The sequence below is a fragment of the Tenrec ecaudatus genome, chromosome 5 (genome assembly GCF_050624435.1).
Source record: "Tenrec ecaudatus isolate mTenEca1 chromosome 5, mTenEca1.hap1, whole genome shotgun sequence".
NCBI lineage: Eukaryota > Metazoa > Chordata > Mammalia > Afrosoricida > Tenrecidae > Tenrec > Tenrec ecaudatus.
The window spans coordinates 6,741,155-6,765,870 of NC_134534.1; the positions used below are offsets into that span (position 1 = coordinate 6,741,155).

The window sequence follows — 24,716 nt, forward strand, 5'->3', positions numbered from 1 at the left end:
CCCACTGTGTGCCCTTGCTGTTTGTCCGTGCGTCCTTCTGCACGGCGACACCTGTACCACCTGTGTGCCTAGTGCCATTGCAGGTGCTGTGCCGTGTGCACGCATCTGCAGCCTGTTCCCTGGGGTCTGTGCGAAAGAGGGGCCAGCGCAATTATGCAAGTTGCTCCAGACTGCCCTGCCCCCGTGCACTGCCCCAAGAGCACAAAGCAACCGGTGGCGACATTGCCCAGGGTAAAGATGACCCACACTGACTTCATCCTGGCCACTGGCCTTCCACTGGCTATACTGGACGCTGCTGTCCTGGGGTTGCATGTTCATTTCCTCCATGCCCCTAGAGCTCCGGTCAGCAGGCTAATTTTTAAGTTGATAGTTTTGTATGGCCTGCGAATGATGTCCTAGATGGCACAGGGCAGAACGGAAGGACCCCCACCCCTGTATAGATGAAGGAATTGAGCTCCAGAGAGACGGAGAAGCTGGGTGGGGCATCCCCAGTCGTTAGCTAAGAGAATCAGCAAGCATTCCCGGCGATTGCTGTGACTTAGCTTCTGCACGAGGCGCTGCGGCTACTTCCACTCGTGCGCACGGCCCCTCTTCTGGGTTCTGTTTATTGAGAACGATAACTATTTTTTTTTAATTAAGGCCTTACCACCATGTGAGCGCTCCAGAGGAGACATGTGTGAGTCGTGTGTTGAGGTCAGGGTTCTGGAAGCCAGCCACTGAGATCAGGACCGAGGAGTTCGGCCCCACATTGCAGGCCCCCTCCATCTACCTGGGCTGCCTCAAGTACCTCATGAGTCGGCCTGCGGTCGTCTGGGCTTGCTCATTTGTCCTTCACAGTAGAAACAATCAAGGGTCCAGCCAGCCATCTGGAACCCTCGTGGGCACAATCTGACAGCTTTATTAATGTTATATGCTGATGAGAACAGCCTTGTCCTCATTTAGACAGTCAACAGTTGACCAATAAATATTAGGTTTTCTTATGCAAGTACGTTGCCTGATGTATGTCACCTAACTTGCTCAATTCATTGCAACATGTTTCAAGATCTAAAAGAGAATTGTGGTGGTGGCTGTGAGATGCGCCAAGGCCAGTTCCAAACCGTAACGACCTCACGTCCAAGAGAAAGGCAAGGTCCCAGTGGCTCCACCCGCCATGCTGCCTGCTGAGTTGGGGCGCATGGTCGCAGCCACTGTGCAACCCATCTCCCTGAGGGCTCCCTCTTTCTCGCGGACATGCTCTGTTATCCAACAGCAGGCTCTTCTGGCGAGAAGGCTCTCGCTTGATATCATGTCCACAGTGCAGGAGACGAAGGCTCCCTATCCACGCTTGGCAGGGACGTTTGGGTTGCCCGTCTTTTACGACAGGTGTGTTCATTGTTCTGGAAATCCACGGTCTATTGGTGATTCCTCCCCAACGCCCTGATCCAAGGGCGTCCATTTCCCTTATGCCCAGGAGAATCATGTCACCCCACTCTGTGTCTTCCTGGCGTGCATGCCCCAAGAACTGCTCTCCCCTTTGGCCAGAGATCGTCTCTGATCTCTGCTCGAGGAGCCGAGTGGCCCGCGCTCATTGCTGCCTCCAGTAGAGATCTCTATGGAGAAAACAAAAGAGAAGGGAAGGAGCGTTTGCCGCTATCCAGCAGGCATCGTGCAAAGCAGCTTTCAGTTGTGTTATTTTTACCCAAACGGTGTGGGTGGGTGTTGTGGATGCTGGAGGAGAAGAATGGGATTGCGCAGGTGTGGCCCCGCGGAGCTGAGTCTTGAGCAGGGAAGCCTCATTCGGTAGCATCTGCACTTACAGAGCAGTTACAGAAACGAATTTTCAAAACATGACAATGCTACAATTAAACATCCATACGGGCAGGGGTCATATCCAAATCCAGGTGGCTTAAACCCCCAAGACGTAAGGTCAGACACTAAGCATGGGGAAGAGATTAATAGACGATCTTTATCATTGTAGAGCTGATAATTTGACTGACCAACAAGCCCCTTTCCAGGGGTAGTGACCCCATGGGACAGAGTAGAACTGATCTGTGGGGGTTTAGACGGTCTCATCTTTCTTCTGCAGAGGGACTGGTGGATTTGAACTCCTGACCTTTTGGCTGGTAACCTAACACTTAACCTGTGGTACCACCTGGGCTCTTTAGCTAACTTGAAGGTGATAGAAAAAGCACTAAGCAGAAGGGAAACGTTCAAAGAGGGAAATATTAAACACTCTGCCTATTCAAAGATGCCATTCCAGGAGCTAGAATACAAGGCACAGGGCAGAAGAACATATTTGTGACATATAATAAACCAAATTAAGCTCACTGCCATCGAGTTGATGCCACTCAGAGCGACCCTACAGGACAGGGTAGCACTGCCCCTGTCTTTCCCCCCACCCTCCATGGGGCAGTTAGCAGCCCAACTTGTAACCACGATGCCACCAGGGCTCCCCATAGTAAACAAAGAAATCTTTCTGAAGATGTGAAGTTGATGAGTAAAAGGCAGACGATTGGGTGGCCCAAAAATGGGCAAAAACGATGACCGGTTCAGCAGTGGGGTGAAGCTTACAATGTTGAGCAAAACCCCAAAGTCACAAAGGAGTAATGTAGTATCATTTCATTTTCGTGCCATTTAAAAACATGGCTTAGAAATGCACCTACAGGCAAGGATTCTCTGATGAGAAACAAGGAAATGATTGGGAGAGCAGGATGGAGGTTGCTATTGGTAAGGATCCTGGGAAACTGAGGAATGGGTAGAGAGTGTATGCAGACAAATTCTTTATCCTTGCATTTTAAGAAGCCCGGGAGGTCAGGATTCTGAGTGGAGGGAAGCCTTCACGTTTGTGAGTTAGGGATGAGCCAGTCACATTCTCAAAATTAAATGTACTCCTCACAATACCCTCCCATCACAGTGCTGCCTTAAAGTGACCTCTTACAGGCACAGGGCTGATGGCTACTGGCCGGCAGCTTGAACTATAGAGCAGACATACTGCAATTGCTGCCTGCTCAGGGGACTGTCACGCCCCCTCACCTGTCCCCAGACCTGGTGTAAGCTGACTCCTCCAGTGAACTCAGGGACCTTTAGGGTTCGGGCACAGCCCACTTTGTAACCTTACGTGGTTACCTGAAATCAGAGGGGCTTGCAAGCCCTCAGAGTATATAAGTTGATGATGAGAAAACAATCTCTCTCTTTGCTCAGACCTGGTTCCTGAAGCCAAGGAGGAGGTGAGCACCCCAAAACTTTTGTCTGCCTCTTCATTTCTTCCCTTTGAGTACACAGCCGTCCCTTAGGACCCTTTCGGATGTGCAGCTGGATCCCACAAGGACTTTAGAACAGACCTGGGTTGCCCTGAAGGAGGCCTAGTGCTGCCGTGGGCTATGCATCCGGCTGTCACCAAAAGGCAGGTGGTTCAAACCCACCAGCTGCTCAGGGAACGATGAGGCTGTCTGTTCTCATAAATCTTGACAGCCTTGGGAATGGTGTCAGTCTGGGTAGACTAGAGAAAAAAATCCATGGACACACATATATGTATAAGAAAGAGCATCAAAGACCAAAAATATCATATCATTGGGTGCACACCTCCATGATACAATCGCCAAGGACAAACGGGTGCATAAGCAAATGTGGCGAAGAAAGCTGATGGTGCCCGGTTATCAAAAGAGATAGTGTCTGGGGTCTTAAAGGCTTGAAGGTGAACAAGCGGCCATCTAGCTCAGAAGCAACAAGGCCCACACGGAAGAAGCCCGGTGTGATCAAGAGCTGTTGAAGGGATCAGGTATTAGGCATCATCAGGAAAAAAAATCGTACCATAGTTAATCGGGGGGGGCGGGGTGCAGAGTGGAGACCCAAAGCCCATTTGTCGGCCACTGGAGATCCCCTCATAGAGGGGTCTAGGGGGAGGAGATGGGTCAGTCAGGGTGCGATGTAGTACCGATGAAGAATACAGCTTTCCTCTAGTTCCTAAATGCTTCCTCCCCGCCAACTACCATGATCTGAATTCTACCTTGCAAGACTGGATAGAGCAGAGGTTGTACAGTGGTGCATATACCTTCAAGACCAAGGATGTGAGGGGTGATACTGGGAGATTAGAGGGTGAGTGGGTTGGAAAGGGGGAACCGATTACAAGGATCTACATGTGACCTCCTCCTTGGGGGACGGACAACAGAGAAGGGGGTGAAGGGAGACGCCGGATAGGGCAAGATATGACAAAATAATAATCTATAAATTATCAAGGACTCATGAGGGAGGGGGAGTGGGGAGGGAGGGGAAAAAAGAGGACCTGACCCAAAGGGCTTGGGTGGAGAGCAACTGCTTTGAAAATGATTAGGGCAAAGAATGTGCAGATGTGCTTTATACAATTGATGTATGTATATGTATGGATTGTGATAAGAGTTGTATGAGCCCCTAATAAAATGTTTAAAAAAAATAAAAGAGCAATTGAACATTGAGGAAACATCCCAACCCAGTCCAGTTCAAGGCCATAAATCTGATATCAGCCCATGTGTCCGATGATACCAATCTATAAAGTCTTCTTCAGACTCACGAAACACATGCAATGACGCCAAATGCAGGATGATCACACGCTAGTGGGTAGAAAGTCGTTGGGTCCAGTGGTGGCATAAGCATCTCAGTGTTGGCATGGGTCTCTGTGGCTTCTCCGGCATCAGAAGTCTGGTTACATGCATGTGGCTTGTCTTCTGCAATGTCTCCCAGGGAGCAGTAGAGAGAGAGGTGTCCAAGGAGGAAGTACCAGATTTCCCAGAATTCTCAGGAGAAGGCCATGCCCACACAGAAGCCTCGTTGACTATCTCCAGATTGACAGCCTAGACTCCACCCCTACACTCTTCATCCTTAAATCGACACCAGATCAGGTGATACCACGGGAACCCTGGGGAGCAGTTCTGCTCTGTCCTAGAGGGTTGAGATGAGGAAGAATCAACTGACTGGCGGTGGGGTGTATTTGTGGTGGTGAAGTCTCTGGGTGATGCAAACCACTGACGTGCTTGATTGTAACCAAAGGGTCGATGGCTCAAGTCCACCCCTGGGCTCATGGCAATAAAGGCCTGGTGACTGACTGCTGAACACCTGTGGTGTCCAGTTCACCTCAGACACACAGGGACCCAGCACGAGTCTGAAACACTTGGTGACAGGTTCTCCTGCGATGCTACTCACGTCCTCACCTCCCCTGGGCGGGTCCTGCGGGGAGAGGGGGTTATGTCTGGGGTGCTCACCGCGAGGTCAGCAGCAGAAGGAACCCGCTCGGTGTTCTGCAGGAGAAAGATGGGACTGTCTGCTCCCCTAAAAATGTACTAAAGAGGAAGGCCCCCAAGGAGATGGATGGACCAGTGGACTCAGGCAGAGGAGCCCTCGTGAGGACGGCGCAGGACCCGTTCCGTTGTGTGCAGGCTGGCTATGAGTCGGAACTGACTCAATGGCACTTAACAACAACAACAACCACAACAACAGAGATTTACAGCCTCAGAAACCCGAAGGGACACTTCTACTCTGTCCTAGAAGGTCACTATGAGTCAGTTTGGAGAATTATTATCTTTCTAAAAAATTTTTTATGAATGATCCAAGGGTCCCTATGGTGTTGTCCTGGGTTCTTGTTGTAACTTAAGGGGAAATGTTGCCAGTCCCAAGGGTATGGACAGACTCCTGGCACATGTCGGCATCTTGTGGTCCAGGAATCCCGGCCGGGGACTGTGTTGAGTAACAGTAGTTAGGAACATTCATTACGAGGGTCTTGCTAATTTGGAGTCCTCATACAGAGAGGGATGAAGACTAGCAGTGGAGCAGTGGTTACGAGTTGGGCTGCGATCCACATGGTTGACAGTTCAAAGCTCCTTAGGAGAAACACTGGGCTGTCTATGCCCACACAGTTTCAGACTCGGAAACACACAGGGGCTTATGAGGCAGCACTGACCAGGATGGCAGCAGTTCGGGGTTGGTTTGGAAGACTTTGGAGTTTGCCAAGGGAAGAAGGAAGAAGGGAGGGGAAGGGTTGTGGGGGGAAGGACAATGGGGTATTATTGGGCTGCACTGTTGAAAGGGTATTGACTCATGTAAAGTAGAGGTGGGGGCGGAGAGTGGGTGGGAATGGACTATAGGAGGGCTTGATTAATGCTTTGGACTATTGATGATGATGTGAAATGTGCAACCCCACACCTACGTTATAATTTTTAAAATGTCTAAATCAACCACAAGAACCAAAAAAAAATCTATTAGGAAAAATAGTTATATCAGACAATTCTTTATATAAATGAGTTTTCAGAAAGGAAGCTTGAATGAGGCTTCCAAACTTGTGGATGATCTTTCGAAAGATGCTGAACGATTGTTCCAGGAACAAAGCATAAGACTTGCCGTTCCTGGCAGACACCACAGCTTTACCACACGGCTCGGATCATTAGGACTCCCCCAGACTCAATGCCGTTGTTCTAAGGCAAGATCACCTCTCTTTGAGCTCCTATCCACTCTCGAGAGAACGACTGAGCTTTCTGGACGAAGGGAACATTAGAGCCAGACCATCTCTCCGTTCCCACAAGGTTTGGGTGCCCGTCCGAGTGTGGAGTTAATCCTCTTCAGGAGCCTTTGGTCGACTGAACTCAGCTTGCCCTGCCAACCACACAGAGGCCCGCTCTTCAGTGTGTCCAGCGTAACAAGTGCCCCATCGGGAAGAAGACAGAGAAAACGCATGCGCCCACAGAAGAGATGGCCCAGACCTGGAAGGAGAGCTGGGACAGTGCGTGGCAGACTCCGTTTAAGAGGATATTTGAGCCTGCTTAGAACGCAGGCTGACTGTGTGATCACGAGGTGCCGACACGATCAGGTGTCAGGTATCAAAAGATCCAAAACAAACAATTATATCAGTGTGAAAGAAGGGGGTTGGAGTGGAGACCTAAAGCCCATCTGTAGACAACTGCACATCCCCCAGAGAAGGGTTACAAGGAATGGACGATTCAGCCACAGTTCAGTACAGCACTGACGAAACACATCATTCTTCCAGTTCCTGAATGCTTCCTCCTCCCTACTGCCGTGAGCCCGCTCTACCTAACAAATCCAGCTAGACCGGAGTACACACATTGGTGCAGGTAAGAGCTCTCAACGCATGGAATTCAGGACAGATACACCTCTCTGGAACAGTAGTGAGAGCAGCAATATCATGAGGGTAAGGGGATGGTGGGGGTGGGGAGGGAGAAAGGGGGGACCCATCATAAAGTTGGATATATATAGCCCCCCCAGGGGACGAATAACAGGAATGTGGGTGAGGGGAGACAACAGACAGTGTAAGACACAAAATAACAACAATAGTTTATAATTGATCAAGGATTCACGAGGGGGAAGGGGGGAGGAAGGGGGAAAAAGAGGAACTGATACCAAGGGCTCAAGTAGAAAGAAATGGTTGATGGAAATGTTGATGGCAACATATGTACAAGTGTGCTTAATACAATTGAATGAAGGATTGTGATAAGTTTTGTCAGAGCCCCCCAATAAATGATATATAAAAAAACACAAGATGAAAGAAGAGGAAAACAGTAGGTTCAGAAAGTTCGACTTCCAAGTTCAGGATTGAGAGGATCTGACCTGACATTCACCACAGCGGTCCTATAGGGCAGAAGAGAACTTTCACCACGGCTTTTGAAGATGTCACTCTTTCCGTGAGAAAAAGGCCTCATCTTTCCCAGCACGGGCTCTCAGAGAGTCGCTGTGAGTTGGCATCGACTCAATGGCAGTGAGTGAGTGAGCGAGTGACTTCACGTCGGTTTAGTTGGGAAAGACTCAAAGGCTTCAGCCAGTGTAAACGAGAGGTGAGCCAACTAATGTGCAGCAAGGAAAGAGGGGCCACAAAAGTGTCCTATGGTCACTGGGCAGCCTGGACCAGAGGCTCAGGACACGGCACGCTGGCATGGGATCATGACCTGGACCTGGCCACCTCTCTAAGTGCCCTCCTGGTCCTCAGTCCCCTTGACACGAGGAAAGCATGATGTTACAAATGAGCAACTGGCATGCTGGGCTCAAAGCCTTCCTGTGTGCCTCCTGACGTGCCTACCTCGCTGTCCTCGGATGACTTTGCTGAAGGCCACAGCACTGTTCATATGTATTTCCAAAAGAAAGGCATAATTGTCATGTTTTTCACCAATGCACCACAGTCAATAAACTGATCGCTAACAGAAAGGTCGGCAGTTCAAACCCACCAGCTGCTCCTCAGGAGGACGCCGAGGCTGCCTGTTCCCATAAAGATTCACAGTCTCAGAAACCCTAGTCGAGTCCCTAGGAATCCACTCGTTGCCAGCGGGTTTGGATTTGGGGGACTTGACCCCAATTAAGCTAAACCAGTGAGGCTTTGTGGCTGATGGCACAGGGATAGCTGGGGGGGGGGGGGGCGGCGAGAGAGGCAGCAGCTTAAAGATTCCCACGATGTGTGGGGGTCATGGCCCCATCCCTTCCTGCGGGGCCAGGTAAAGCACCCTCCCCCCTGCAAGTCCGTGTGAAGCCCCCACTGTGAGAACCCATGAGATATTGCAAACCCAAGTGCTTTTAAACACTCACAGCTATGGAATCGATTCCAGCTCACAGCAACCCTCCGGGACAGGGTAGACCTGCTCCTGTGGGTTCCTGAGACTCCCTCTTTACAGGAGTAGAAAGCCCCTCATCTTTCTCCCGAGGAAGGGCTGCCCGACACATAATCCCTATGTCACCAGGATGCCCAGAAATTAATTTTTTCAGTTATTCTGAGTACTTTTCTTTCAGTTATTTACTTAACAATGTTCTTGAGAAGGTATTATGGGGGAGGCCCAGGGTGTGCTGGTTGTTGATGGTAGAGGTGGTGTGTGTGTGTGAAGCTTAATGACTTTGTAGCTTTTTCTTAGAAACCTGTTGGGCCTGGTGGGTAACCACTGTAACCTTGCTCACGCCATGTCATCTGTCACCAGGAATCCCAGGCGTGGTTTGCCAGTGAGCCTGCTGACTGGGTGGCTGTGCCAGACAGAGGTCACTAGGAAGGTGACTCTCCAACTTTCTTGAGCTGAGTCCTTGGCGGGATGGAGGTCAGCGCCTTCCCAAGGCCAGGGCGTGCAAGCCACCTCCCCAGGAGGGTTGTGTTTTGCTTCACACTGACTTGCCCTTGGGGACCTGGACCAAGCTCTGCTTCTTCAGCGTGTGATGTGGACATGACAGACAGACTCACGGCGCTGCAAGGGCGCCTGTGTGTTCCAAGGGCCCACTTCTCACACGCTCGGGTTTTGTTTTTAATCATTTTATTGGGGCGTTTGTACAACTCTTATCACAATCCATCCATCCATCCATCCATTGTGTCAGGCACGTTTGTACATTTGTTGCCATCATTATTCTCATAACATTTGCTTTCTACTTGAGCCCTTGGTAACAGCTCCTCATTTTCTTCTCCTGGCATGCTCGGGCTGTTCACGCCTTTCTCATTTGTGCTCTGACCACCTGTCCCTGGACTGCCAACAAATCATCCATGGATCTGCCAGGCTCAGGGGCCCTCCTAGGAGTGTGGTCCTTGTTCGGTGGATCGTGACACCCCCGTGTGATAGTGCAGAACGGCCCCCAGGGCTCTGCTGGGCTTTATGGAAGCAGGTCACCAAGTTCTTCCACAGAGACACCGACTGGTGGATTTGAACCACCAAGGGACCCTGGGGTCCTGCTGGTGTCACCCCTTCTGGTAGTGTCCACAGTGCAGCTCACACCTCGGTGACATCACAGGTCTCGTGTCCTCCCCCATCCCTGTGTCCTGCAGGGCTTGAGGATTTGGGGGCGGGTGTGTCCCCTTGGCGGTGCTCCTGGAAGGGAGAGAACATCCTTGAGCCTCGTCACACCCTCTCCCCGCCCCCGGGGGTCGTGTCCGTGCTCAGCCGTGCAGTGGGCTCTGAGCAGGCCTTTGGAGGAAGAAGAGCTTTCCACAGCAGCTGCCCTCGCTGGACAGGCTGTGCAGGGCCTCTCAGCCTGGAATGCAGCCCGGATGCCTGGCGGCCTCTTCCTCCCTTCCCATGGCCCCTAAGTCTGGAGGCTCTGCTGGGTAAGTCCCTCCCTCTCTGCAGCTCTCTCCAGCCCCTCCACCCCCCACTGGGGCCCTGCAGCTCCTTTCAGGGCCTTTAATTCCCGTTTGAAGGTAGGCAAGGTGTCTGACCCAAAAACTACTCCCTCAGAGACAATTTTGATACGTAGCCTTTTAGTGCTGATTGGAGGTACTCCTTAGGGCTTCCAGACTACATCTTCACTGGAGCCAACAGGCTCATCTTCTATCCAGGGAGCAGCTGTAAGGTTTGAACCGCTGACCTTGCAGTGAGTAGGCCAATGTGTGACCCGCTGCACCATCAGGATTTATTAGACATGTACGTGTACATGATGATTACTTTCTAAACATGTCTATGTTCGTGGTTACTTTATAAACGCATATGGACTCATAGCCAGGAGCCCTGGTAGCAAAGTGGTCATGACCGAGGCTGAAAGTACCAGCCAACTCCACTTCAGAAAGACAGGGCTTTCCACTCCCGTGAAGAGTTACAGACTTGGAAACCCACAGGGGCAGCTCTACCCAGTCCTCTGGGGCCCCTGACAGTTGGAATCAACTCGATGGAGTTTGGTTTTTGAATGACAGGTTCATAAAACAGTCAACCTATTGGAACAAAGAGACTGACATCCCCTCCTGACAGATGCCGCAGGGAGAGGGTGTGGATCTGCGGCTGCTCAGCACTTCCTGTCGGCAGTCAGCGCCAGAATGTTCTGCCTTTTTGAATGGACCGAGGATCCAATAGAAAGCCAATCTTCCCAAGCCCCTCCCAGCCACTTCCAGATAAGGAGACAGGCACCCAGGAGGCCTGGGCCTGCCCTGGGCCAACAGTTTGTGAGTGGACACTGTGAGGGGCCTCGCTCATTGTCCACTCGGGAGGAGTCTGGGCAGAAGATGGGTATTGTACAGTGTTTTCTTTGTGGATACTCCCCTGATGGATTCCCTTCTCTGCACAGGCCCATCCCAGAACTCCAAACTCCCTGCCTGCACGTTGATTCCAACTCATAGCTGCCCATTAATAGGGCAGGGTAGAATGCCCCTTGTGTTTTTCTGAGACCGTAACTCTTTACAGAAGTAGGAAGTCCCCTCTTTCATCCCAGGAGCGGCTGGTGGTCTCAAACAGCTGACCTTGTGGCAAGCAGCCCAACGTCACAGGGCTCCATCCCTTGGCTGATAAGAACAGGGCGGGCCCCTAACAGATCCTAGAGTAGGGGCGGCCGAGCAACCAGCGTGGCTCGGGTACAGAGCTCTTGCACACAGATGCACCAGGGAGCAGTGGCAGGTGTGTGGCCTCCCGCCCTGCGGGCGGAGCTGTGGAGGAACTGAGCAGGACAGGGCGCGAGGAAGTGCAGCGGAGGCTGGAAGGCGTCCCGCTGATCGGCTAAGAGGATTAGGGCTGAGGCTTGCCTCCCGGCCGGGGCTAATACCCCGGGCTAAGCCAGCACCCCAGCCTCCAGCCATTCCCCGCGAGGCCCCTCCCTCCCAGCCTTAGCCCGGGCTGAGCCCTTTCCGGGGAGGCCCCGCCCCTCCAGCCAGGCTCTTGGAGACCCAGCTCGGGTTGCAGGGCCTCTGAGATGTCGCCCCTGCTCGGGGCCGGTTCTTCGGTCCCTCCCCTGCGCTCCCCCGCACCGCCATCTTCTGCGCCCAGATGGATGCCCGGCTGCCTGCGCAGCCCCAGCGCGAGCTCCCCGGGCCGCAGCCCGCGCCGCTGCGCACCACCTCCGCACTGCAGCCTGCGAGGCGGCGATCCACGCCGCGAGCCCGCACACACCGGGAAAGGCGCTGCGATTCTCGGAAACGCCTTTCCAAAAGGCAGCAGGGCTGGTGCGTCCCAGGACGGACGGACAACGCTTGGCATGGATAATGGGGTGGTTGCGTAACATGAGGAACGCGACTAATTGATGAGCCCCTGGAGGCGGAGTGGATTGCACAACGCCAGCCGTTCAAAAGCACCTGCTGCTCAGCGGGGGAATGAGGCTTTCTCCTGCCCGAAAGAGTTCTAGGTTCGGAAACCCACAGGGGGGGGGCAGTGCTACCCTGTCCTATAGGGTCGCTGTGAGTAGGCATCAAATCTATAGCAGTTAGTTGCGTTGCGCACGTGAAAAAGGTTGAAATAGCTGTTTTTCCAAAAGTTCAGAGAAACATTGCACGTTCTTTTAATTCAAGTTTTCCACGAACCTTTTGAAGCACCACAAGGTATATGTGTGTGCACTTATTTAACACAAACGAAAACATAAGACAAAGACTGGTCCTAAGGGCCGAGGAGGAGTTGGGACAGGGCCCTGGGTGGTGGGCGTGGTCTGGGTGAGGAGGAAGGAAGCTTGGGAGGGGCGGAGCCTGAGGATAGGGGGCGGGGCCTGAGTGGAGAGCAGGGCTTCGGAGGGCAAAGGCCCGGAAAGTCAGTGGACTCCGGCGAGGCGAGCAGCACCGGATGGTGGGCGGGTCTGAGTCAAGAGGAAGGGGCCTGGGGAAGGGGAGGGACCTTGGGTTGAGGGCGGGGGCTGAGGGGGCGGGGCTTGGGTGAGGAGGGCGCCTCCAAGAAATCTGGGAATAGCGGTGAAATTATAGTCTTAAATCACACGTTTCACGACGGTGTGCCTTGATGAGTCTTCCGAAGCAGAACACAAGATGTGCTCCGCAAACTGCACCCAGGAGCCCCCTCAGGCTCCCCTCCTGTCGCCCGCTGGCCTCCTGCAAGGGGGCCCTGCCTGCTCGGAGACTGCAACTGCACTCAGGCAGGCCCTGCCCTGGAGTTTGGCTTCTCTCCGGATTTCAGCATGGTGTTTGTGAGAGGCACCCACAGGCTACCAGGCAGACCTAGAGAATTCATTCTCCTTGTTGTAAAGCAGGGATCGGCAAGCCCTGCGCTCCAGCCCCAGGGGCAAATCTGTTTTGTTTTTTAAGCATTTTATTAGGGACTCATACAACTCTTATCACAATCCATCAATTGTATAAAGCACATCTACATTTTTTGCCCTCATCATTTTCAAAGCATTTGCTCTCCACTTAAGCCCTTTGCATCAGGTCTTTTTTCCCCCTCCCTCCTCGCTCCCCACTCCCTCATGAGCCCTTGATAATTTATAAATTATTATTTTGTCATATCTTGCCCTGTCCGACGTCTCCCTTCACCCTCTTTTCTGTTGTCCGTCCCCGAGGGAGGAGGTCACATGTAGATCCTTGTAATCGGTTCCCTCTTTCCAACCCACTCACCCTCTACCCTCCCAGTATCGCCCTCACACCCCTGGTCCTGAAGGGATCATCCACCCTGGATTCCCTGTGCCTCCAGCTCCTATATGCACCGGTGTACAACCTCTGCCCTATCCAGTCCTGCAAGGTAGAATTAGGATCATGGTAGTTGGGGGGGGGGGGAGGAAGAATCCAGGATCTGGGGGAAAGCTGTATTCTTCATCGGTGCTACATCGCACCCTGACTGACGCATCTCCTCCCCTAGACTCCTCTGAGGGGATCTCCAGTGGCCGACAAATGGGCTTTGGGTCTCCACTCTGCACTTCCCCCTTCATTCACTATGGTAAGATTTTTTTTTCTGATGATGCCTAATACCTGATCCCTTCAACAACTCTTGATCACACAGGGCTTCTTCCATGTGGGCTTTATTGCTTCTGAGCTAGATGGCCGCTTGTTCACCTTCAAGCTTTTAAGACCCCAGACACTATCTCTTTTGATAGCCGGGCACCATCAGCTTTCTTCACCACATTTGCTTGTTCACCTGCTTTGGCTTCAGCGATTGTGTCGGGAGGGTGGCAAATCTGTTTTGTCAATAGATTAGAAGCCTGTTTTCCAAACACCACCCTGCCTGTGCCTTTCCGTGTGGTCTTGGCTGCTTCCTTGGGCCTTTGTGGCTATTCTGGTGCTACAATGTCAGAACTGAGCAGGTGCGGTGGTGACAGTTAGGCTTCCATTGGCTAGAATTTGGAAGGAGTTTGCCAGGCTGTTCTTCCTCCCCTGCCTTCGTGGAGAAGCCTGGAGTGAAAAGGGAAGGTGGAGGAGTTGACGGTCAGACCCCATGGGTATCCCATGGCTGGCCTCAAGGATCACATCAAGCTCCGAAGAAAATGCAACCAGAGTGCTTTTTAGAAGCCAGGATGGCGAGGCTTTAGCTGGCTTTGTGCATGGCACCCGAAAAGATCAACTGCTTAAAAGGGGGCTTCCTGTTGAGGAAAGTGGAGGGGAGCTTTCGGTGAGATGCTGAGAGAGCAGTCTGAACAGTGGACTCACGTACCAGCAGCCACGAGGGCTCGACAGGACAGTGCGGAGCTTTGCTCCGTGACACGACATAAGGTTGCTGCCCGTCAGTTCCGACCCACCAGCAACTAAACTAGCAGTAACGATGGAGAATGTTGTGTGCGACACCAAAAATACAGCCTGGGCTTTTGCGGGTCCCTGACTCGTTCTATAGAGCACCTCACTTTGCGAAGGTACTGATATTCATCTTCATTCTACTGCCCACTGGGGGCTTCCAACCTGGGGTCGTGCGTAATTCTCCACAAACATCCTCCTCCAAGCCATTTGGTGGAAGATACAAAGCCACTTCTGTGGAGTGTGGCCCATGCAGAGGCTTCGTGAGCTAAGAACGGCTGCGCACTTCGCCAAAGTGGTTGTACCATCTGCTTTTCAGCACACTGTGTCTGAGAGTCCCGGCTGCACCAGGATTCCTCTCACGGCCCTTGATATTGTTTGTCTTTCTCATCCTAGCCGTTTCCATGCCTCAGTTTAGATGCCCAATCGCTGCCCATTTTGTGCTTGGCCACTTCCAGCACACGTCACTCCCTCCCTGCTTCTGGGGGCAACGACTGCTTCCCCTTTGGGCAGTTCTGGTCTGTAGGGCAAGCTCTACTTCATATGTGAACACTTTAGATGCTTAAAAGTCCTCTCTAGGGTCCCCGTATGCTATCTCCTCCAGGGGTGAGGAGAGGCATCCAGCTCCTCCTAAGTTGCCTAGCCCAGAGCCCTGGTGACCTAGAGGTTACTTGTTGGGCGGCCATCCACAAGACGGGTAGTTTGAAGCCACCGGCCTCTCCACGGGAGAAAGACGGGGCTACCTACTCCCCTCAAAAGTGACAGGCTCAGAAACTCTTCGGAGCAGTTCTTTCTTGCCCTGTAGGGTCACTAAGAGGCAGCACTGACCTGAAGGTAGTAGCTAGGTTTTTGAAGTTGCTTATGCTTCATGGCAGTGAGTTTGGTGTGGAAAGTTACTTGAGATTAATGGACTTATGTGTCTTTGGGAACCTGGTTGCCTGATGAGCCTGTTGGGGGTCTCAAGGCTTCAGGTTTCCCATCATTTCAAATGAGGGAAATCTCTTTCCATCTTGTGTTAGGTCCAGGTAGACTAGAGAAACAAATCCAGAGACACGCAGTTATATGTGAGAGGGTTTTATAGAAAAAAGTAATTGAATATTAAGAAAACATCCTAACAGAGGTCTGATCAATTCCATAAGTCCAATATTATCCCATATGTCTGATGCCACTCTATAAATCCCTCTTCTGGCTCATGCAACATATACAATGATGTCAAACGCCGGAAGATCACAGGCCAGTGGGTGGAAAGCCTTGTGGATCCAGTGGCGGTGGAAGCATCTCAGCACTGGCCTGGGTCTCCACGGGTCTCCTCCAGCTCCAAGACTCTGGCTCCATCAGCACAGCTCCATGTGGCTCATCAGCCGGAAGAAGGAGCAATTTATTTCAGATTGGCATGGTCATCACCACTGAGTTACATAGTCCTCAAAATCCAAATGTATGACTGCATCACATGGACTTCCTTATCCACATACATATTAGTTAGATGGAGGCGGGGGAGGAATAATTCTGGACAATATTTTAGTAGGGCCATGATTTATAAGTAGGAGAGAACTTGTTAAAGCTGAATAACTCCAGTTCTTTACATGTAGGGTAAGAACTAGGCACACACAATAAACAAAACTCGCCTGTTCAGTCTTAAAAAATGCTGAAGGCATTTTCTGGTGAAATGACTCCTGTGAGCACACAACCTATTTATTGGCCGTATCAAACTGCCATGTAAGTTTGTACTTTTGTACCCAATCACTTTTGGAATGGGGTTACCTATTCATTGGATGATTAATTCACCAACTTCTCAGATTGGGTTCCCAAGCAGCAGCTTTGTATTGCTTTGTATTGCATCTGGTATGCACAGGGTGTTTACTTGTTCATCGTGTCTTGTTTTATGAGGTGCTGTGGAACTGTGCGACGCTGGAGCAACATCCCCAATGTCCTGACTCGTGAAGACTGCTGTAACACCAGACCCAGGATAACAGCCAGTGAGCAAGCCTGCCAAGTGCTTGGGTTGGCGCATCCCCTTGTCTGGCGTGGAGCGCCACGCCAGCAGAAGTAATTCCTCCTCTTCACACAAATGAGTATCAACCTTCTCGGAGGGGCTGTTCAGGCCCCTTCCACTCCCTTTCCAGGTCCTCTTTAAGAACGGTCCGACGCTCCTGCTTGTTAAAGGTAAATTGGTAGCTTACATCAGCTCTCTTGAACCTTGTAGTGCTCATGCTGCTACGCCTCCTAAGAAAGGATTGATTGTCAGAGGGCTATTGATGAAGAGACCTTCAGAGCCACTGGGGGAATCAAGGTGTGGTCTTTAAAATCAGCCCATAGCAATGACAACCTGGACCACGAATAGAGAAGGCTGAAAATGAAGGATCAAGGAGATGCAGAAGAATGCAAACCTGCATCTTCTCTGTAACCCTTCTCCTCATCCACAGTAGAAGGAGTTGAAAGAACATAGGTGCTCATGAAGAGCTGGACTGACGCCTGGTCTGGGTGGGGGTGTGTGTGTGTGGGGTTCCTTCTGGGGCGTTGCTCCCTGTCTGCCGCTGGGGACAGAGAGCAGGTGTCATCTGCACCAGTCTCCCACCAGCCAGGCTTCACTTCTCCCTTCCCCCCTGACACGGGTCAGCAGTGCGTGAGGTCCAAAGTGCAGGGCCGCAGACCAGACCGGCTGGGCAGGCAGACCCCTCTGGGAAACGGGCAGTTCCAGAGAGCAGCCAACTTGAACTGGTCTAAACTGTCGCTGGAGAAAATGGAAATCCTAATGAGGCGTGGGTAGCTGCGGGGGCAGAAACACAGCTTGCAGACTTTCCGGAGGAAAAATGCCCCATCGCCTGTGAAATCACTCCAGCCTCCAGCAAACACAGAAAGTAGACCTTTGTACGCTTGCTTCCCACATGGAAAAACGGAGACGGGTCGGAGGACTAGCCCAGGGCCCCAACTTGTGGAGTATTGCATGGGCTCTGCAGGGGCTTTCCCCCCTAGGGGTGTGATGGTGTGTGTGCTGGGTGGCATTAGAGGCCTGGTGCTTCACTCCCCCTTATGGGGACACAGCTTCTCACCGACCATCTCCTCACACCCGTCATCCCACATTTACAACAACAGCAAAAACATCACTGTTTGACTATTCTGTGCATGAAGAAGGGCCATGTCTGTCTGGCAGGGATGCACTCCAAGGTCAAGGCAAGGGCCTTGGCTGGACCATGCAGCTCAGTGGTGGTATAATGATGGCATCAGCAGTTCAAAACCGCCAGTCACTCGAGGGTGGGGGAGGTGGGGGGAGATGAGGCTTCCTACCACTGTGAAGACGTACGGCCTTGGAAACCCAAAGGGGCAGTTCCTCTCTGTCCGATGGGTAGCTATGAGTCAGGAGGGACTGGATTGATGGGAGTGAGTTTGAAGTTCATAATGGTGTGGTCACAACTCCCTGTTGTGATCTGATGTGTTCAGCCTCCGTTTTCCCACAGTGCCGGGTTTTGCATAATGTCCCTGTCTTTGGAGCACAGCTATATAGAGAAGGGAAGAATGGGCGTGTGACTTTCTATCTTCTCCCATGAAGAAGCAGATTGTATTGTCCTGCCCCTCGATTCTGCATTTGTCCATGTGACTTGCTTCGGTCCATGGCATGTTGGCAGAGACTTGGAAAAGACCCTTGGCATCATGTCTGCTTGCCCGTTTGTGCTTCTGCTGTCACTCAGAGAAGGACACGCCTAGGCTGACGTGCTGTCCCAGAAGGAAGGTGAAAGCCACGTCTAAGGTGTCCCAGCCAAGCCCAGGCTACAATGGCGTCCCCATCCCAGGGCTCACCTGAGCAGGCCCAGCTGAGACTAGTTGAACTTAACCGAGGTCAGCTGACACAAACCTAGACCAGCCAACCCCAGGCAGCGGAGCTGCAATAATCAACGGGGGTTGTTTGAAAGCCCTGGAAGGTTGGGCCATTGTGCATGGAGCGCAGGGTCACTGAAGAACAGGCCAGGATGTTCATTGTCACTTAAGTGTATTTATTTTTATTGTGAATTGGGTGAAGGCCTGCCGAGAAGCTCACAGTTTTACATAGAACAAGCCATACCCGTTTGTGTGGACTCCTCCATTGCTGTCTTCTGAACGTACCATCACGAAGTCCACATCTTTCCTGTTTCCATTCCCCCTTCTCCCCTCAGCGTCTGAATTTGGTGGTTCAGTGAATCCAGTTCTAGACTGAGGAGTGACTAAGGGCCATAGTCTTTGGTCATCCCACTAGGCTCTATCCAACTAGTAAACCTGATCTCTTTTTATGATTTTTCAGCTTTGCTCCACATTATTCTCACTCTATCCAGGCCCTTTATAATGGGCCCCTTTCCACAGTAGTTGGTTAGTGGCAGCCGGGCACCATCTAGGTCATCTGGTCTCAGGTGTAGGGAGTGATGCCTCATCGTTTCTATGTGTCTTTTGCTTTTCATCGCTCTTCTTCTTTCTGAGCTTCCAGAGACCAGTCACTGCACCTGAGACACCTGCTCACAAGCTTTTAACACCCCAGTCATAAGGATGTTGACCATTGTCTGGTGTCCCCCGAGGGGTATGGTCCTGAGCCCTCAGGCCCAGTGACTCCTTCCCTCAAGTTGGCTTGTTCCCCCCACCCCCAGAGTCCTATAAACATGAATCTAGTTACATAAAGTTACTACCTTAGCCATTTCATAGGATAAAATTAAGATGTCCACCCACCTGCTTATAAGCTGATCCACACAAACTCTCAAGTGCACATTCCATGTTCATTCAAAAAGACTGTGGAACATTCTCTCCTGAAAGGTTCGACCTAGTAGGGAAGCCCATGTTCTGAATCTGCTGTGAGACCAAGGCCAGGTGCAGTCACCCCATCTGCTCATTAGTGTTTGAACCAGTCACTATGAGTTGGAATTGACTTGATGGAAGTGAGTTTTAAAAAGCAAAACAGAACAAAAAACCCCTCCCAGTCCTGTGTCCTCCTCCTCATTGTTATTGCTTAATCCCGTTGGGGCAGCCACTGTGTCAATCCATCTTGTCCAGGCCCTTCCTCCTTTCACTGCCCCTCTAGAGTACCAAGCATGACGTCCTTCTCCAGGGACTGGTCTCTCCTGACAACATGTCCAAAGTCTGCGAGACAAAGTCTTGCCGCCCTTACTTCTAAAGAACACTCTGGCTGTACTTCGTTGGCAGGCCTGCGGTACTTTCAGTACTCTCGGCCCACACCGTCATTCAAGCACACGGATTCTCCTGTGGCTTTGCTTCCAGCTGGGATATAACTCGCATTTCTTCCGTGTATCTGTGGCCGTCACATCATTGCCTGTCAACTTGAGTGAGAAGGGGTGGAGTCTAGCCCATCAATCAGGTCATAGTCAATGAGGCCTCTGTGTGGGCACGGCCTTCTCCTGAGGATTCTGAGAACTCCAGTCTTCCTCCCTGGAGGTGAGACACACTCCCTGCTGCAAGCCTCATGGAGACACACTGATGGAGCTGTTAGGTAGCTGGAACAGAACCAGGGTGTCTACTGGGCATGCTCCAAATTTAGGCTCTGAGCCAGGAAGGGGCAGTACATCCAGGTGGGCTTAATTCAGCCAATGGGGTTAACTAGCACCATCAACCGCGCCTCCCAGCAGAAGGCCCTAAAAAGGCTGGAACTTTGAGATAGTGGCCCTCTTTCCCAGCTGCTCCTCTGCCATCCCTCTCGGCCGGTGTGGTCCCACTCGGCCCGGCCGTGATCTCTCTCTGGCTTGTGTTCAGTTTACTGTAACACCCGAATCTGCTTTTATCCTTTATAAAAACCCACTCGGATCACAAACCAGCCTTCGGTGTGAATTCTTACTTGTGCAAAGCCAAGGACCGAGGTATTTCTCACCCCGGAAACCTAACAGAGCCAGAGCCCTGGAGCTGGAGGAGCCATGTGGAGACCCACATCAGCGCTGAGATGCTTCCACCACTGCCACTGGATCCACAAGATTTCCTACCCACTGGCCTGTGATCTTCCTGCATTCGGCACCATTGCATGTGCTGTGTGAGTCTGAAGAGGAATTTATGGACCACTATGGGATATAGGGGCTAACGTCAGATGTATGGACTGGGCTGTGTTGTTTCCTCAATATACAATCACTCTTTTATATTATATAAAGTCCATACACAGATGAGTGTCAATGAATTTGTTTCTCTAATCCACCCGGACTAACACAGTGACCCTCCCAGCAGCCCGGTCTTGCTCCTGAGATGCCCGGCTGAGAATTGCCTTAGAGAAGGAAGTCTCTTTCCTCTCAATCTGGCATTGGGTGATGGAGGCCGGTGGGGCAGGGGGGCGTGGAGGAGTAGGCGGAGGCACCCAGCTGGCAGCCGAATGTAAGCTTACTGCCAGAAGAGAAGCAGCTGACTGCTCAAACTGGGCTTTGGCCTTCAGTGGATGCCCATGGGATGCTCAGGGGAGCCCGCGGTCACAGAGTGCCCCGCGGCTGAGCAGAGACCAGCAGTGTGAGCGGACCGTCATGCCGGGAGGAGGCACAACCCTGGGCCAGGCTGCAGGGAACAGGACCTGTGGCTCTCTACTGGTCTGGCCTAACCCCCAGCACAAGGCGGCCCTTCACCCTGGCCCACCTGCATTTCTGTACGTGCCTCTGGGACACTGCTCAAGATGCTAACTACCAGGGAGCCCATTGCCAACTTGTGGTGGTCCCCAGGAAGGGCAGGGCCAAGGACTGGCTGGTCCTGTGCAGGGCCCCACCGCAGCAGCGTACCAGCCTCTGCTGACAGACAGCAGTGGCTGCGCCCGACGTGCACCGGCCAGGAGTCCGTGGAAGCCAGGTCTCCAGCCTGGAAGGCAAGGATTCTCCCACTTGGCACTTATTCCCTGGACCCAGTCTCTGGATCTGGAGGGGACCTGCCTGCAGCCCTGGTTTCTGGCACGGGGCTGTGGGGTATCTGTGTGGGCTTGGGAGAGTCATTTCCACCTCTCTTGTTCTCCGCTGGCCTCTGGCTCCAGAAGGCAGCTCCTCACTGCTGTGCTTCCTCCCCAGGCGGCAATGATCGTGGTGGTGAAGGCCTTGGAACCCGGGTCCTGAAAGGGCCAGGCCACCACAACCATGTGTTGTGTTGTATTCCATGCCACTTCGGCCCCTTTGGCAGCAGCTCTGCCCGGTGACCATGTGTCTGGCCCCCAAACTGAGCTGTGTGGTCAGCGCAGAGTGGGATCTTGGGATAGGAAAGAGATTTCTTCTGGGAAACCGGTCCACTCTGCTGTCCCCAGCTGGCCCTTCAGGGCCAGGTCCTTCTGGACTGGCCCTGGCCCTGGGTCCCCTGCTGCCGCTCCTGTCAGTCTCCTCACCGGTCTCCCTGGATCCAACATTCTCACCGATCTTGCAGGCCTCAGCCCAGTCTTCTTTCTTCGTCAACAAACCTTCTCTGCTTACAAGACAGGAGCTCCAAGGACACAGTGGGTTGTGACAGACTGCCAGGCAGAGAGTTAGCAGTTCGAGCCCATCGGGGTGTCACTGGCTTTGCTGCTCTGGAGAACCCAACCTAACCCAAAGGCCGAAGCCCTGGGGACTCGTGGTGACAGCTCTCCCCGGCGCTGTAAGGGGTCCATGGCCACCTGTGCCCGCTTGTGTCAGTAGTACAGTGACGGCAGCTTGCGGTTGGCTGGAAACCAGATCCTTCCACCCCTCAATCTAGGATCATGTGTTCTAAACCATGTGAACATGAATGGCAGCTGAGTTTGTTTTTTTTTAATCCAGAACATTACAAGGCAAATCTCCTTAAAATCTCACACCCCCTTTGCCAGGCCTAGCCACGGGATGGTGTGTAATGCATGCTTCTCCAAGATGCCTTCGTTGATGCTACTAGCCGAGAGAGAGGATGGGAAAATAATGGTCCTTGAAGGAAACGGCAAAGATACACAGCCAGCGGCCAAGATGCTAAGAACAAAGACACAGCAGGCCACAAAGACACCATCGGAGATGGGGAGTGATCACAGCGACAAGGGTCAAGCTAAACCAGCAGTGTATTGAGGGATAGAGCCACCCACCGGTGTTTACAGGGTGTAGTGATATGACTCAAACCCACTGCCATCGAGTCTGATTAATGGACAGGCTGCTGGATCAAAGCCACCCAAGGTGCTGCGGAAGAAAGTTCTGGAGATCTGTTTCAGAAACCCCACGGAACAACGGCCGGGCTGCCAGGCCTGGGAGAATCTTCTCCAGGGCAAACGGTTTGGCTTTCAATGCCGTCTGGCTCTTTGGTCTCAAGCACCTTGGGAAAAATCACTGTAACTCTATGTCAATGTTGTTGGGGAGGCGGGGGAACCTCGCAAGTATTGATTTAATTTTTGGAACTTATTTGGTACTTTTCCAGGACTGTCACTTTCAGACCTGAAGTGATCTCCTTCCCGGGCACACTGAATTGCAGCCTCTGGGCTGGTGAATTCTGGGATAGGACCCCACATTCTCCAAGGTGACTTACTAGACCGGACATTCCCTGTCTGGGTTCTCTCTCCCAGCCCAGGCTCACAAGTTTTCTCAGTGCACTTGCTGCCCTCACCCGTGTGTACATAACGCTTGACCTCTATTTATGATTAACTTTATTAACCCGTCTTTATCAGGAGTGGGGCCACACAGCAGTTTAATCTATCACCTATTCTTCCTGGACATCGGGTTAATCCATTACCTTGCAATCCGGGCCGGTGAACCCTCTCTGTCCACCTGGTCTGTCCAACCCCAACCGGTCCTAGCCTGCCCCCTTGGCTCCGACAAAGTTCTTACAAGGCCTGGGAATATTTGGCTTGCTCCTGCTTCCTTTGTCTGCCCTTCTCAACGTATGCAGACCAACGGAATCCAAGTCAGAAACAGAACCCTCGACAGGCCAGTGGGCCTGCTTATGAAAACATTCTGTTACTTATCACTTCTTTCAATTATCGGGAGGGGTCAGAATCGACGGGGCGACTGGGAGTTTGGGGGTTGGTTGTTTGGGCCAAGGACCCTTGTCTGGGTTTCTTTGCAGGCATATCATCAGCTTTCTTTGTGAGTGTCATGAAGGACTCCGGGCTTTTCGCAGACTCTGCTTGTATATGAAGGCTCCCACAAGCTGGCCAGGAGGATGCTCTTCCCAGTGGGCCTCTTGGCTCTCCTTGGCTTTCTGACAGCAGCTGGACCTTTCAGCCTCCTCCTGATTCCCTCTGCCTCCAAACATGGAAGCTGCTTCTTTGGAAGGGATCTGGTGGTGTGAAGCACTGTTACAGTGGTGGCATGCCCCTGAGGCGATTCTGACTCAGTGACCCCACAGGGCAGATTAGAACGAGGCTGGGATCTTTGTGAGGCCACCAGGAAGCTGCTGAGAGGCCAGCAGCCAGGTGCTTAACCACTATGCCACCAGGGCTCCTTAGAATATCATTCGATATCAAGTTTGGGTGGCGAGACTGCATCCAGATGGCCCTGCAGTGGACAGAAGACCAGAAGGCAATGGAGTGGCTGCTGGATGTACCATCCATGGCTCCTAGAGTTAGACTCTAGCCCAGAAGCCCACTGCCACCAAGTTAGCAACCCTACCTTGAGCCTCAGCTTTCTTCCGAGGACTGTCTGGTTGGTTTGAACCGTTGATCTTGTGATTAGCCAGGGTTGCCAGGCTCCTTGACAGACACACAGACCCCAAACTCAAAACTCACTGCTCTCCAGTCTTCTCCACTGTATCCGACACACAGTCGTTGATGCATAAGTGTCTTTCGAATGGAGACACGGTTGCCCTATGCTTCTTTTCTCTCTCGCTTTCCGTAGATGCACGATCACATGAAGGCAAAGGCTATTTGGAGGCGGGGGCAGATGAGAGTGGCTGAAGCAGGTAAGACAAGTGCTTAAAGCAAACCCATAATCTTATTATGTCTTCATGTATATACACAACTCAGTACTACCAGGGACCCTGGTGTCACGGGCTATGCCTTGAACTGCTATCCAAAAGGTCAAACCCAACCAGTCACTTTGTAGGACAAGGATGAGCCTGCTGCTCCCATAAAGATTTAAAGTCTCAGAAATCCCAAGGGGCAGCTCTACTCTGTCTTAGTGGGTCACCACGAACCAGAATGGCCCTGATGGCAGTGGGTTTGAGTCGTACAACGACACCCTGTAAACGCTGGCGGGCTAGCTCTATCCCTCAATCCTTCAGTACACTGCGGATTTAGTCGAATACTTATGTTGTGATCACCCCCACCTCTGGTTGTATCTTTGTATCTTGCTGTTTCCTTCAAGGACCATTATTTTATCCTCTCTCTGGGCTAGCTGTCAGTGCAGGCATCTGATGGAAGTGTGTGTGTGCACATCATCCTCTGGGCGTGTTAGTGCATATTTACCACAGAACCATTGGACAGTGTTATCAAGGTGGCAGAATGACGTTCAGTTGTTCTCAGCATGTCACTGAA

The 24,716-nt window shown here is 52.1% G+C and overlaps 1 long non-coding RNA gene across 1 annotated transcript; it reads left to right on the forward strand.

Moving 5' to 3' along the window:
* The first annotated feature begins 13,465 nt into the window (after positions 1-13,465).
* On the forward strand, positions 13,466-24,184 carry LOC142448639 (uncharacterized). The gene is made up of 3 exons (XR_012784529.1): positions 13,466-13,544; positions 16,220-16,378; positions 24,079-24,184. It is a non-coding gene; the product is annotated as an uncharacterized LOC142448639 (long non-coding RNA).
* Positions 24,185-24,716: the final 532 nt, after the last annotated feature.